Below are 15,984 nucleotides of genomic sequence, written 5' to 3' on the forward strand. Positions count from 1 at the left end.
TCAAATAGTTTTCTTAAAAAAAAAAAAGGAAAGAGAGGCTTCTGTGTGTGGGTGTCTACATATATTACAAAAAGAAAGATAAAGCAAATGTGGCAAAATGTTACCAACTGGTGAATCTGGGTGAGGAGTCTATAGGTGGTCATTACACTAGTTTCTACACTTTTCTGTAGGTTGGAAAGTTTTCAGAACATGTTGAGAAAAATATTTTTTGAATCACTTCGATGTTACTCAGGTTTTATTTCAAACCTCTTCTTTCCTTAAAATCCCAATCTCCCTCCCTGCTGTACTAACCTCAGGAGGCAACTTTCTCCTTGTACTCAGTCAGGATGGGTTGAGTTATGATGCAATAACAATCTGAAAATCTCAGTAACTTAAACCATCAAAAGTTTCTATCTCACTCATGCTACGTGGCCATTTCAGATCAGTGGGAGATTAAAGCCATCTTTGTGAACATCTCATGTACCTCATTCTCATCTCATGAAAACCTTATGTCTGAAGTGGACTTTTTTCCACTATTTTCAAAGAAAGAGGTTTCTTTTCTCTCATTTAAAGATAACTGCTTCACGTGAACTCTGGACCCCTGCTCCTTCTGGGATTTTGCTTCCACAAGGTATACCTCATTCCTCCATCTCTTACAGCTTCAGCCTCCTTCTCTCCATATACTCCAATCTCTGTATCTCAGAAAGTCCTATCTTTGATCCTATTATAACTCCTAATTTCATCTCTTCCTGTTTCCTAGTGAACTCTTTAAACTGATGGCCTTTGCTAATGTCTCCACCTCTGACATCCCAATCTCAGTTTTCATACAAGCTGACATTTGTTTCCAACAAATACAGGCATACCTTTTTTGTGGCACTTCACTTCATTGTGCTTTGCAGATATTGTGTTTTTTACAAAATAAAAGTGTGTGGCAATACTGTGTGTAGCAAGTCTACAAGTGCCATTGTTCCAACAGCACGTGCTCACTCCAAGTCTCTGTGTTGATATTTTTCAGCTATAAAGTATTTTTCAACTAAGGTATGTACATTTCTTAGACATAATGCTGTTGCACATTTAATGGACTACAGTATAGTATAAACGTAACTTTTGTGTATACTGGGGAACCAAAACAAAGTGTAAGTTGCTTTATTGTGATTTTTTGTTTTATTGGGATGGTCTGGAACAAAATTCACAATGTCTCTGAGGTATGCCTATAGCCATTTGAGTTCTCCACTCCATTGTCCTTGATCTCTGCAGTATGGCACTATTGATAATTCCCTACTCTTGACATTCTTTCCTACTTTCATCTGTGTATACCCGATTTGGGGGGGTTCTCCTCCTATCCTCTGAGATTACACTTTATCTGTCTTCCTTAATGCTTCGTTTCTCTCCTGCCTTCCTACTTGTGAGGATTCTCCAAGGACTTTTCTTGGGCACTTCTCCCTGTGCCTCTCTGCCCAATTCTTCTGAGAGCTTGTTGATTGTCACCTCCAGTGCATCTCTCCAGCCCTGGCCTTGTCCTTTCTATTTCCACCTCATCATCACCACTGCTATATGATTTTCCCATTTGAGTGACTTGCCATCACCTCCAATGAACTCATTCGAACTTAAAATCATCACACTTCCTTTTTCCAAACACTTCATGTTTCTCCCTCAAGACACCATTTTTTCTTCCAGTTTCCTAGACTGATAGAATCTTATCAGATTCTTTGATATTTTATTCTTCTTCATTCCCCGTTTTCATTTCTAATATTCCAAGGTTCTATGATTTTCTCTCAAATGAACCCTCTCCTTGTTCACCTTGCAGTACAGGCTGTTACGAACATAGCTTAGATCATAGAGAGCTCTGACTCGTGCTTTGTGCTTCCTGTTCTTGATTCCCTCCAAGCTGCCCTTCAAACTGCTATAAATCAAAACTTCTTCCATGACAATCCCCTATTAGGAACCAGCTGACAGAAGCATCATAGCTAGACTCCCTAGCTTTGAATATAATTTGGCTTCATCCAACTACTCACTGACTCTACATCTACAGCCTTCTAGCTAAGCCATCTTAGTTTAATTCCAGCCTCTTTCTCTAGAAGTGCTCTAATTCTTCTGTTCTGGCTTTTTTCTTTCTCTTCATTCCTCTCCTTGCTTTATTCCCGTGCCTTCCCTTTTTCCTTCATTATTTGTCCTGAAGTTTTTCTCCCCTCTCCCTTCTCTGTTCCTTCTTTCCCCTTCACTCTTCTTCTTATCCTCTTTTCTTCTTTTTTTCTGCATTTCTTTAGCCTTTAGGACCTTATTCAGTTCCTACCTTCTCCATGAAAGTGTCTCTCAGTGTTCAGGTTTATGCTGAATTTTTCCTTCTTCACTGTGACTAGAGTTAGTCTCGAACAGTCTGGTAGTGAATTATTTAATATATATTATTCTTGTCTTTCCAATTAACTCATGATCTCTTTGAAGTGCTGCATGGAAACTACTACAGTGCTGGGCACATGACTGTGGTCAGCAGAAACTTCGGAGTTGATTAGTTGATTTCTCCAAGATCTAATGAAAATTATTAGTTGTGTTTTTTATTCTCTTACCCTAGGAAGAATTACACCTTCAAATTTCTGAAAAAAATGCATATTTTTTCCTCTTTAATTCCATATGGAGAAATTTGGTCCCAGAAAGAGCAGCTGGTGATATTAAAGTCCCAGGCCAACCCATTCCCTTGGAATATCTACATCTATATTATGACACAGTTAACTTATCCTATATTATATAAATTGTTACATTGTCTTTATGTCTTTTTGTACTTGCCGTTCCCTTAATTTCCATCTTTGCCTTTACACTTTATGAATAATAGCACTTTATAAATAATAGTGCTTTCATTTACTTTAACTCATTTAATCCCCTGCACAACTTTTTAGGGCCGATAATATCACTAGATTGGTATAATTGTTATCCTGCAAAACTGACAGTGGAGCTCAGAGAACTTCCATTGGCTCAAGATCATACAAATAGGAACTCAATCCAGTTTTGTTTTTGTTAAATTGATTCAAAGCCCTTCGCTCCTTCCATCACTTCAAGTCCATTCTGATCCACATGGCCTTCCCCTGGGCTTGCAGATTCCACTCACCAAATAATTTATTACATGGCAGTGCAATCCTAAATTTACAAATATGTCTATCCAATAGCAAAACTGTGAGTTTACTGAGTGTAGAGACCAGATTTTATTTTTTATTTAATAGCAAGTGACATGTTTAGTGACTGCCTGAATTAAGACATCAGTGAATAAATGAAAGGGAGAGTATTATGACTTGTCCTGTCCACCTCATAGAGAACTTAGCACATACTCCACACATATGGTGTGCTCTCCATGGTACATTGTACATGATTGTAAGAAAATCTAAAACTTCCTTTCTCTTAAATCTCCTTACCTATCTCCTTCTCCAGTGTCCTCAAAAACACACATTCCACTGATGTCTATGATCTAGTGTAGTGGTTACAGCTTAGACAGACTTAGGTTTACATCTTTCTTTTGCTGATTATTAGCTATCTGACTGGCTGTGAATAATCTCCTAAGTGTCAATGTTCTCGGCAAAGTGGACATAATAATAGTAAAAAATCATGGAGTGGTGAGAATTCAATGCCTTAATTTATTTGAAGTCCCTAGCAAAGAACGTGGAACATTTAAGTCTTTAATCCATCTTGAGTAAATTTTTGTATAAGGTGTAAGGAAGGGGTCCAGTTTCAGTTTTCCGCATATGGCTAGCCAGTTTCCCCAACACTATTTATTAAATAGGGAACCCTTTCCCCATTTCTTGTTTTTGTCAGGTTTGTCAAAGATCAGATGGTTATAGATGTGTGGCGTTATTTCTAAGGTCTCTGTTCTGTCCCATTGGTCTATATATCTGTTTTGGTACCAGTACCATGCTGTTTTGGTTACTGTAGCCTTGTAGTATAGTTTGAAGTCAGATAGCATGATGCCTCCAGCTTTGTTCTTTTTGTTTAGGATTGTCTTGGATATACAGCTCTTGTTTGGTTCCATATGAAATTTAAAGTAGTTTTTTCTAATTCTGTGAAGAAAGTCAATGGTAGCTTGATGGGGATAGCATTGAATCTATAAATTACTTTGGGCAATATGGCCATTTTCACAATATTGATTATTCTTATCCATGAGCATAGAATGTTTTTCCCCTTGTTTGTGTACTCTCTTATTTCCTTGAGCAGTGGTGTGTGGTTCTCCTTGAAGAGGTTCTTCACATCCCTTGCAAGTTGTATTCCTCAGTATTTTATTCTCTTTGTAGCAATTGTGAATGGGAGTTCACTCATGATTTGGATCTCTGTTTGTCTATTATTGGTATATAGCAATGCTTGTGATTTTTGCACGTTGATTTTGTATCCTGAGACTTTGCTGAATTTGCTTATCAGCTTAAGGAAATTTGGGGCTGAGATGATGGGGTTTTCTAAATATACAATCTAAAACCATAAAAACCCTAGAAGAAAACCTAGGCAATACCATTCAGGACATAGGCATGGGCAAAGACTTCATGACTAAAACACCAAAAGCAATGGCCACAAAAGCCAAAACTGACAAATGGGATCTAATTAAACTAAAGAGCTTCTGCACAGCAAAAGAACTACCATCAGAGTGAACAGGCAACCTACAGAACAGGAGAAAATTTTTGCAATCTATCCATCTGACAAAAGGCTAATATTCAGAATCTACTAAGAACTTAAACAAATTTGAAAGAAGAAAACAACCCCATCAAAAAGTGGGTGAAAGATAGAACACACACTTCTCAAAAGAAGATATTTATGTGGCCAACAAATGTATGAAAAAAAAGCTCATCACCACTGGTCACTAGAGAAATGCAAATCAGAACCACAATGAGATACCATCTCATGTCAGTTAGAATGGTGATCATTAAAAAGTCAGGAAACAACAGATGCTAGAAAGGATGTGGAGAAATAGGAATGCTTTTACACTGTTGGTAGGAATGTAAATTAGTTCAACCATTGTGGAAGACAGTGTAGTGATTCCTCAAGGATCTAGAACCAGAAATAACATTTGACCCTGCAATCCCATTACTGGGTATATACCAAAAGGGTTATAAATCATTTAACTATAAAGACACGTGCACACGTATGTTTATTGCAGCACTATTCACAATAGCAAAGTCTTAGAATCCACCCAAATGCCCATCAATGATAGACTGAATAAAGAAAATATGGCACATATACACCATGGAATACTATGCAGCCATAAAAAAGGATCAGTTCATGTCCTTTGCAAGGACATGGATGAAGCTGGAAACCATCATTCTCAGCAAACTAACACAGGAACAGAAATCCAGACACTGCATGTTCTCAATCATAAGTGGGAGTTGAACAGTGAGAACACATGGACACAGGGAGGGGAACTTCACACTCTGGGGCCTGTCGGGGGGTGTGGGGCTAGGGAAGGGATAGCATTAGGAGAAATACCTGTGGTAGATGACAGGATGATGGGTGCAGTAAACCACCATGGCACGTGTATATCTATGTAACAAACCTGCACGTTCTGCACATGTGCCCCAGAACTTAAAGTGTAATTTAAAAAAAAGAAAAAAAGAACCTGGAACGTAATAATTTGTTCCATGAAAGTGGACAACTACTTTTCTATGGAGAGGTGATCAAGGTACTTTAGGACTCACTTGGGCTATAGCATAGGGCTTACTGAGTAGTGTGTTTTCAGCGTCAAATCTGCAAAGATCTTTCCTTGGCCAAACTAAAGTAGAAGATGTAGACAGTGATCCAGGTCATGTCATCCCTAAACTCTACTTTCCTCTGAATAATTCTGAGAAATGGTAGGTTGAAGTCACTCTGGTGGTTTTCTTCAAATCTTACAGAGATTTGGAACAAGGAGTTAGTTGCCATTTATCTTTGTATAATGGGGCCTTCCTACCCCTTCCCCATCTGTCTCCTGCTGCACTGTCTTTCCAGAGTGGATGCAATGCATTATGTGTGTGGCTGTGTGTGTGTGTGCATACACATGAGTGCATGAGTGTGCATGATGCTTCCTTCCTTAATAGACTGAGCTGCTACCAGGTGTCCAGAGGCAGTAAAATAAAGCATCACTGTTGGGTACTGCTGAAGCACATTTGGCACATATGTAAATTCGTCTCCTGGGGCAGAAAACTGTATAAATACAGTTAACATCACATTAATGCTGTTTATCACCAAATGCAGGGCTTTGGATTTAGGGGAAAGATGAGCCATGTCTCCACACAAATTATCTCAGCTTTACGGGATCTCTGGCAAAAGACAGTGCCTGTTTCCTTTATCTCAAAGCATTGCTCCAACCAGTCCATTTTATAGGTGAGCAAACTGAGGTCTAATGAGGACAAACTACACAGAAATCTAGTTTTGATCAGGGATTGGAGGAGAGCTAGAAAGGGCTGTGGCCAATGTCTTGCACTCATGTTAACTTGGAAAGCGATTGATCTTTGGCATCAGAAAAAAATGACTTAGGTTCAAATTGTAACTCTATGGGTGTGTGAACTTGGACAAACTTTGTTTCCTCTTCTGTACAATAAGGACCATGATACCTCTCAGGGTAATTTCATTATTTGCCCATATTACATATGTTTATCGCAGGTGTATTATGCACCCGGCTCTGATGTTGTAACAATTAGGTGATATTATAGATGATCATTTGACCAAATGCAAGACATATGGTGGATACTCAATATATGTTCTCTTCCCCTATCCAGACTTGCAGCACTGACTGACTTTTCTCCAGGAAGAATTCATCTACCCGCCTTTGGGAATGGGTCAGATGTGGAGTATTTGCAGACTGACTTCATTCCCTGTATCCCCTCTCCCTCTCCACTCCCAGAAACTTTCCCTCAGGGCTCTTGGAACCAGAATACCGTACTAACTCTGACAGATGATCTTTGAGGGGAGAGAAATGCCTGACACTCCAGGTCCTAAGTGACAGCACAAGGATATTCAAAGTGATCCTGCTCATACTAGATAAAGGCAACTTGTCAAGGGGGACAGGTTGTTTTCGGCATCAGCTCAGGGGAAGCCTGACAAATGAATAGTTCTACTCATTCTTGGACCAGGCCTGTGGCTTTCCTTAAAGGTAAGAAAGATGCCAGGGTCACAGGGAGACAGAATGGCTTGGACACAGGTCAACTGGGAGGGAGGATCAGCTAAAGGGAAGGATACTTGGGCAGTGGACCCAATTCATTCAATCCTTGTGAGTGCTCACTCTCACTGCATCCTTTGCATGGACCTCACCCTTTGCTCTGAGTGCCTTCTCCACTATGGCCCCAAGGATGACCCTCTGTCCTCTCCTGTCTCCCTCTCAATGGCATCCATATCTGATTCTTGTTAACGCTCTGCTTCTCTTTCCATTGTGGCCTTAGCCATGGCAACAAATGCAGGGAAATATAACAACATAATCCTCTTCACACCACTCAGTCCCCAAAGGTCCTTATTCAGAGTTCTCCATTTATCTGGTCATTAGATCTAATTAAATCCCTCCAACTTAAAGCACTGATGAGTGGCACCACTTTGTCTCACCAATTAAAATAGAGGAGATTAAAGAATGCCCTCGACACTTGGTCCTTGTGCGGGTGGTAGCAGGGGAAAAGACAGAAACACAGAAGACTGTCCTTTGTCTTCGAAGACAGTGTTGATATAATGTGGCCTCCTACCATGAAAATGGACCCTTTGTGTGGCTTTTCCAGCTGTGGTCATGAATGTCCATTAAGTAGACTCTTGTCTCTTGTAGAAATATTTCTCTTTCCAAAGATAGCGTGAACAGCTTAAACAAAGGATGTCTAAGACAAGATAACTAAGTAGAAAACAAAAAGGGAAGTTGGGATTGGAGAAAAAAACCAATATATTAATCCAAAAGATTAATTAACACATTTGTTGTAATTAGTACAGGCTCTGATTGGAGCTTCCTAGTAGCTAAAGCAAAAAAAGGAAACATGGCATGTTACCATAGTTTTCATCATTTCAAAGGGGGAATGTACTTTCCCAACTAACCCCTATTCTTAGGGGATTAAAAAAAAAGTTCTCATTCTAAATCCTGAAAAGGACTTCTCATGTGGCACTTCATCTAAGAGACACTGGGTGATAGGCAATGTTTTCAATAATATTACTTAATATTCAATATCTTACATGTAATATGTGATGTTCTGGGTGTCTAGAGTTTTGGAACAGTGCTTGCTTCTTTGAAGAGTTGATTTACCCATGTAGGACTCAAATAGTGACCTCAGCTTTATCAGAACACTATTCAGGCCAACCCAGCTCACTGAATCAAGCAGAGAAGAGGGAAATACTATGGACACCAGCACCACATCTGGCTCCCCAGCAAGGTCCTTCGGAAGAAGTACCCCTACATTTTGTCCCTCTGAAAAAAGGCCCACCTTTTCTACCCTGCCCCACTGATGTGTTTGGCTCCTGGAGACAGTCATGAGACAGAAAGAGGGGTTCAGCACTTTGAGGACAGAGGCAGGCTTCAGGCTCACCTCCTGGAAATCGCCTCAGCATAGTCTGTCTCTCTTCAGACATTGAACCAGACCTTATTTTTATCCCTTTTCTCTTGGCATTCCAGGATCTTATTTTTGGAGGGCATGCATGGAAATACTCTTTTCAGCCTTCTCTGTTACTCAAAGTGGAATACATCCTTGTGTGGTTGAGAGGCTTTGAAGGCACTGGGGTATGGAGGCAGAGGAATGGGTGAGATGATCTCAGTGCACTAACCCTGATGTCTGTTCCTTTCCAAGAAGCAATAAGGGGAGCCAGGCTTCCGCTCGAGCACAGGCCCACAGGGAAGCATGCTCCTACCAAAGAGGATTCTTTAGTGTACAACTTCCTCTGTTCTCATCCTCGGCTCCTTCAATAGACAGAGCTTTGGGTTCAGTCAGGGGCAAGCCCATGCTCTACACAACCCACTCCTACCCCACCCCACTCCATTCTGGGCACTCATAGCTCTTCCTCTGGGTCTCTCCATCTCCAGACCAACTCAAACAGCTGTGTCTTTAAGATGCTTCCAGATAAGACCCCCCGCCCCTTTACCCTTGACTCAACAAAGTTTGCATTCAAGATCCTTCTAAAGAATGACCTTCTTTCTTTTCTTGTGTTCCTGTCTGCAATACTTGCCCCCCACCTCTGGACCTGGCTTCCCACCCCAGGATCTTGGATTTCTCTCTGCACTTTGGAGTAGTTCTCTGTTCCTCTTCATGTAATCCCCTGGTATGATGGTTAATTTTATGTGTCCGCTTGACTAGGACACAGATGTCTGGGTACCCAGACATTTGCCTAAACGTTATTTCTGGGTGTGTCTGTGGGAACATTTACAGATAACATTAGCATTTGAATCAGGGGACTGAGGAAAATAGATTGCCCTCCCCAATGGGGGTGGGCATTATCCTATCTGTTGAGGACCTAAGTAGAACAAAAGGTGGAAGAAGGAAGAATTTGTTCTCTCTGCCTAAGTTTAGACATCTTTTGTCTGCTCCTGTCCTCAGACTGAAACTTACACCATTCACTCTCCTGATTCTCAGGCCTTTGGGTTTCGTCTGGACTACGTCATCAGCTTTCCTGGGTCTCCAGCTTAAGATGGCAGACTGAGGGCTTTTCAGCCTCCATAATCATGAGAGCTAATTTCCCCACCCCTCTCTATATATGGCCCCGGATCTGCCTAGCAAAGTGAGGCAGGTAATGCCTCTACTGCCCTTGAAACTGCCTCCCGGAAACCGATCAAAACGTGAAGCTCAGCAGTTTCTCTCCTTACTGACCAAACCCTGCAGAAGACCCGGTCCTATTGTGCCAGAACATGTTCCATGTTTCTGAGTCTGAGTCTGGGGCTGTTTGCACGCTGTGGCAGCTGCCACCTGTTCACTATCACTAAGGGCAGAGAGAAGGCACAACATGGAAATGCAGAGAAAAAGGACATTTGTAAAACCTGCCCTTGACTACTGTTCTCCAGGTGTACTCTCCATTTCCATCTAAAGTGCGGAAAACTTCTCGTTTAGTCCTTCGGACACAGTTGTTTCTTCTCATTGTGATTTCAGTGGAGAATTTGAAAAAGGCCGTTGTGAAGCAAGATGTGAAGGAAGCAGCTGCTAGTCATGATTTTCCTGAACCAAACTGCATGCAACGTATTTGGTTATCCACCGGGACGGTAACCCTGGCAGCCACTCCTTGTGTGTCCTTCGGAGGAGGGCTCTTTAAATTCTCCATGTCTTCATTCATAAACTGGCTGGAGGCTCATTTTGTGTGTGAGGACGTAGCGAGATTGTGTACGCCGAGTGTTGTAGTGCGCTTCTTGTCCCACTGAAAGGTGCTCCCTGGAGGTCAGCCTCATTTCTCCCTCCCCCTTTCGCCTTTTCCTTTTTTCCTTCCCCAACTCTTGCTTTTTCCCTGCTCCTTGACTCAAGCCAGAGCACCTCCAAGGCGTGGAGAGAAGCCTGCGCCACCAGTTGTAGTAGGAGCATCATCTCCAAAGGGGGCGCTCTAAGATCAGGAAACAGGCCTTCAGGGACCTTGACTGTGTGTCTGTGAGGACTGTGCACTGGTACCTATGGCTGGACATTTAAAAAATGACTTTTCTGAAATCTTTGCCTTGATATGCTATCAATTTTTCCAGATGCCTTTTCAATATCTGTCTACAGAACTGTATGAAATTATAGTAAGTCCTACAGCTGGGGGGATGACGATATGACAGACATCTCTGGCTCAGATGAAAGAAGCTAGCAACATACTTCTGGCAGTGGGTCCGCTCTGGGAGGCTGCCAAGCTGCAAGCCTCCCAAACACGGGACTCTGGGTGCACCTAGAGGGGAAGCTGCCTGCAGCTCTTGTCGCTGTCTTCCTTCCTCCAGGTCCGCCTTCAGGCAGGAGGCAGATCTAGGCTGCACGCTTTTAGGCAGCACAGGGTGAGAGGTTGGCCGGGGTTTGCCTCCCTCTGCTAGACAGACCCCAGGGCCTTCAAGGTGGAACGAGGAGAGAATAAGGCCCCAAATAGCTTTTGTTAAGCTCTCCTGGATTGGAGAAAGGAGACAGTTGTTAGGGGAGCAAGAGGACAACACCTTTTCTAGAAATTAGAAACCTCAACTCATCAGCCTGTTGAGCGGTAAGACGGAGGACCTTGCATCCCCAAAGGGCTCCTGACCATTCCACTTATGACCTTTCGGGGTGTGCATGGCACAGGGAGCACACTCCACTGAGTTCTTCAGAAAAAGGATATGAGAAAGGTGAATAGTGCCTGGCATGTAGGTGTCCCCCCACACGGGAATGAGTGAGTGAACGCAGGCATCTGAAACAAACTGAAAGGCTCCTTCCTGTGGGGGTTTTTCCCCCTTTAATTTATACAGATAAAAGGCGTATTTAATGCAGGACTCTGAAGGCTGGGAAGTTCAAGGTCATGGCCCTGCCTTCTGGCTAGGGATTTTGCACTGCCACATAATATGGCAAAGAAGGTCAAAGGGCGGTAGATACTTGCTAAGAGGTCAAACTCCAGAAGCTTTCTGGCATTTAAAAAAAAACAAAAATACAAAAACAAAACACACACACACACACACACACACACACACACACACACAGAAAAACAGCCACTCTCAGGGGAATGAATCCGTTCCTGTGAGAACTAATCCAGTCTGGCCACAGAGAGAATGCAACTCATTACTGCAGGGACGTCACGGTGCCACTCACAAGGCATCAGCTGCTATGACCCAAACACCTCTCCTGTGGGTCTTTATCTCTCTCCATGGGAGGACCTGGGCATTAAAAGGGAGGATCTGCTAGGAGACAGCTTAGGAGGGCCGGAAGTGCGCCTGTGTCTGCAGAGTTCTGGAGAGGATGAGGGTGGCTGCACAGCAGCCTCCGGGATTATGGGGAGCACTGCATCCTCTGATACAGCAGCCCCCGTGCACGGGCACAGGAGAGCCCACAAGGAGCAAGGTCCCAAGCATGTGTTACAACAACCTGCGGGTTGCTATTTAACAGCACTTGTCATCTTGTCCGTTTTGTCCACCTGCCAAGCCTGTTTCCACCGAGCTCTCCAGAGTGGGCGGCTGCTGAGGCTCCCATCTGTGGCTGATAACAGACGGCCTTGCCTTGCGTGAAGCGCAGGAAGTTAAGAAGCTTTTCTTTGCTGTTGTGGAGAGACCTCTGGCTCGAGGCAGTGCTCTCCGAGGGCAGCTGAGATACTGTCAATTACAAGCCTGTCCTTCAAGCCTTGGGGCTGGGCTGCAACGGGCTGTCTGCGGTTGGATGTGTGCGCACATCTGGGAGAAGCCTTGGTGCTGGGAGCCCAGTGGGGCTTGGGTCTTCCCTTTTACCTTAACTCACTGTAAAGTAATCTGTCAAGATGACATCACCTTAGGGAAAAAGTACGTCCTATCAAGGTGATCCTGTCTCAGGGGAAGTCTACCTAATATATCTATCATATTAGTTTGTCTGCCCGATTATGCATACCTCTGACACCCTACCCCAGAGATTCCCACACTTGTTTGGTTCATAGCATTTAGTCTATCAGTAGTTTTTCATGGTGCCCATAGGACAAAAGAACTAACAGCTGCATTTTTTCAAATAGCTAGGGTCAAACAACTTTATAAGTGTTAATGTCCCAATAACTTAATAGCCATTTGAAAACATTATGAACTGAAAGAACATTTTTATTTCATTCCTAAACAATAATTACGTAGGAATGGGCTGTGTGCACCTGTTGGGCACTGTACAACTTCTCAAATGTTGGACACCAACACTTTCTGTTTGACAGTGATTTTTATGCAGGACTTGCTTCTTATCGCAGCAACCACAGAAAACACACCTTTGAAAAAGATATGACCTAACAGACAGGAAATCGGGAGATCTAATGTTGAAACTATAAACTACCTTTAGTTAGTAATTTGCTCCATGTTTAGTGGAAGTTGAGTATCTTTGTCTCCCTCTTCAAAAATTAACATATACTACAGGAATGTGAGTTCACTATGGTGACCCAAGACACTTTGTTACATGATTTGGGGACCGTGGCCCTACTCTCTGCATTTATTGTATATTCTCATGTTCGAGGATATGGGGTGAACTAGAAGCCTGGTTGGGAGTAAAGAATGAGGAGATAAAAATTGCTGAGTTTAACCCATGTCTTAACATTCTCAGGTTATGCTTCTTCCTAGTAAGCGATGAAGATGAAGTCTTTTCTGGAAGTATTGAAGACAGATTGTGTTGGGCAGGATGAGGCACTTCCATGAGTTGGAGGGCTGGATCCATAGAGTCATACCTAGTATCTTCTGACCGGTTCTCCTCTAACTATTCGAGATCCATTTTCCTGGCTTCCTTCCTTCTTCAACAACTATGTATTGTGGTTCTTCCTGTGTGAGCACAGCACAGTGATGAAAAGCAGGACTCAGGAGCAAGATTGCTGTCTGCTACCCGTGTGACTTTGAGAGTATCTGACCTCTGTGCTTCAAATTCTATATCTGTGAAATGGGTTTAATAAGATGGTGCACCTTACTGGCTTGTTATGTGATTGAAATGACCCAATGGAGATTAGAACACTGTTTGCCATGATTCTGACTGGGCAGCTGAGCAAATAACTGTGACAAAAAAGACATGGTCTCTGCTTCTACCTGGTTTACAGTCCAGGGGCAAAGAAAAATATCAGACCAGTATTTGGCCACACAGTTAACTAATTACAATTCTGATGTGTGTTTCAAAGAAATGTAGTAGTCTATGGGAGTATATAACACGAGGATTTAACTTAGATGGAGGTGGGGAAAATGGTGTCTCATAATCCTTCCCAGAGTAAACAATGTTGAAGTCAGGACTCAAAAAAGATAAATAGGAGTGATTTCAGCTTAGATCTAGTGGGTGAAGCAGGTCGGAACAGTGTCCCAAACAGAAGGAGGACCAAGATAAAGACCTTGACACTCTGGCTAGTGGTCAAGAACAAGGATGAGAGAGTCAGACAGGGGCAAAATCATACAGGGTCTTGGTAGTCCTTGCTAAGGAATCTTTAAGTTTTCTTCCCAAGAATGACGAGACAGTATCAGAGGTTTTTGAGCGGAGGAAAGCATGATGTTATGACTTGTAAAAGGTGTTTGGCTGTTGGCTGAAGACTAGGCTGCAGTGGGCAAGAAGGAAAATGAAAAGACCAGTGAGGAACTTACTTGTAAATCATTTGGGGGAGATGAGAAGTGACTCTGTGTGGTGGCAGTAGAGGAAAGGACAGTTTTGAGAGATAATTTGGAGGTAGGAGAGACCTGATGGCTTGTGAAGAGACAAGGGAAACCTGGCAAATGCCCAAGTCTCCCTTAGAGCAGCTGGCAGGGAGGAAGGTGACATGACAGGGACAGGGTTCCTCGAGGAAGGAGCATGTCCATCAAAGGCACTTGGAGCTGATGATCCCACTCTCCCAAAGCACTTCCTGCAAATGCTTCCTAGATCATTGAAATAAAACAGGGTTTCTGTGTTCCCCTCTGAACTATAACCATCTCAGGCCTTCACTTTATTTTGTATAAAGGCCAGTGCATCAGGGATGGAGGAGGAAGGCTTCCATTGTGTCAAAGAACCCGCCATGGCTTTAGAGTTCTTAATTGAACCTGGGATGTATTTGGAGTAATTGGAAACAAAGTTTATCATTATGCTGGCCACGAGCAGGCCCGTCCGCATTCACTATAGCCATCTTTCTTTCTGGTATTGAAGGAAAAAATGTTTTGGATATTAATTAAGTTACATGGCAATTTCCTCCCCCTAATTAAAGTGGAACCTTTTCACAGGACACTTTGAAGTGTGGCTCTGTGGATATAAGAAACTTTTCATCCTTCGCCAGAGCTCTGTAGTGTCTCTTCATATTGTTCACTTCAGTCAGAATAAAACTCTTTCTGATAATGAAGGGAAGAGCATTTAACTTTTTCCAGCGATCACATAGTCAAGTCAGCCTGGAGTGGGGTATGGGAGAGCCTGCTGGGGCCCTGGCCTGGGGCGGTGTGGGGGGCTTGAGGAGATGCTATGACTCAGGTGCACCTGGGAAGGGGTTGACTGGGATGACTGGATGGTGCGTGAGGGAGGCCAAAATGGGAATGGGGTGGGGGGGTGCAGGGAGCCACTTGGAGCGGGGAGATAGGAAAAGCCGCAGCCTCCCATTCCCGGGTGCCAGCTCAGCTCTGTCAGCAAGTTCTTGCTGTGAGCTTTGGTGTTTTGGGGGCCTTCTGCTCTGATTTCCAAGGGACAGTTTCTGGCTTTGTTTGGGCTCAGAGGACTCCCTGAGATGCCCAGAGATGGGACAGTGACAATGACCTCCAGAGTAAAGAGAGAAAGTGAGAAAATGGACTGAGGGTAACAGCAGAAGCAAAAATCAAGACAGGAAGGAGGGCTCAGTCCCTCACTCTGAAAGGAGTCGCTGGCTCAGGGAGATATTTCTGACTTTTCACGCCCCGGTGGTTCCTCCGACTTACTTTCCCTCCCTTCACCTTTTCCTCTCTCGAACCCCACCAAATGCCCTCGAGGTGAGTGATGAAAAAGAAGGAGTCTTGTCCCCTCCCTGCCCAGAAACCAATTTCTCATGAACACACACCAGGGAGGAAGCAGAGGCGAATCTCACCGCGAGCGTTTTCCCTGTAGATATCGACAGCCAGTAAAATACATATCACAGACGAAACCAGCAACAGCCCCCGTGTGTCCACCGCCTCCCTGCCAAGATGCCACCAGTCCAGAGTGTCAGACGCTTCAATTGGATTATTGCTGTTTCCCCAGCTGTCTCAAGGTGTCTCCCAAATAGCTTCAAAGCCACTGACAAAAGCAAATGGGAGAGGCCGAGTCTCTGTTCAGGAGGCACATGAGGGAGGTGGAGACGGACCACAGGTTTCCCTTTCATGGGTCCAGCTTCAGCAGCTGCCGGGTTCCTGTCTTGGGCCAAGGAGGCAGGAGCAGGTCCCCAACAGGAGGCCTCGGCTGCCTGTGTGGCCTGCAAACACCACGAGGATGAGGACAAAGAGGAGGAGCTCTGCCTGCAGGAAATGGGTGCTGATGTTGAAGA

This window comes from Macaca thibetana, chromosome 14 (assembly GCF_024542745.1).
Source record: "Macaca thibetana thibetana isolate TM-01 chromosome 14, ASM2454274v1, whole genome shotgun sequence".
NCBI classification, from domain to species: Eukaryota; Metazoa; Chordata; class Mammalia; order Primates; family Cercopithecidae; genus Macaca; species Macaca thibetana.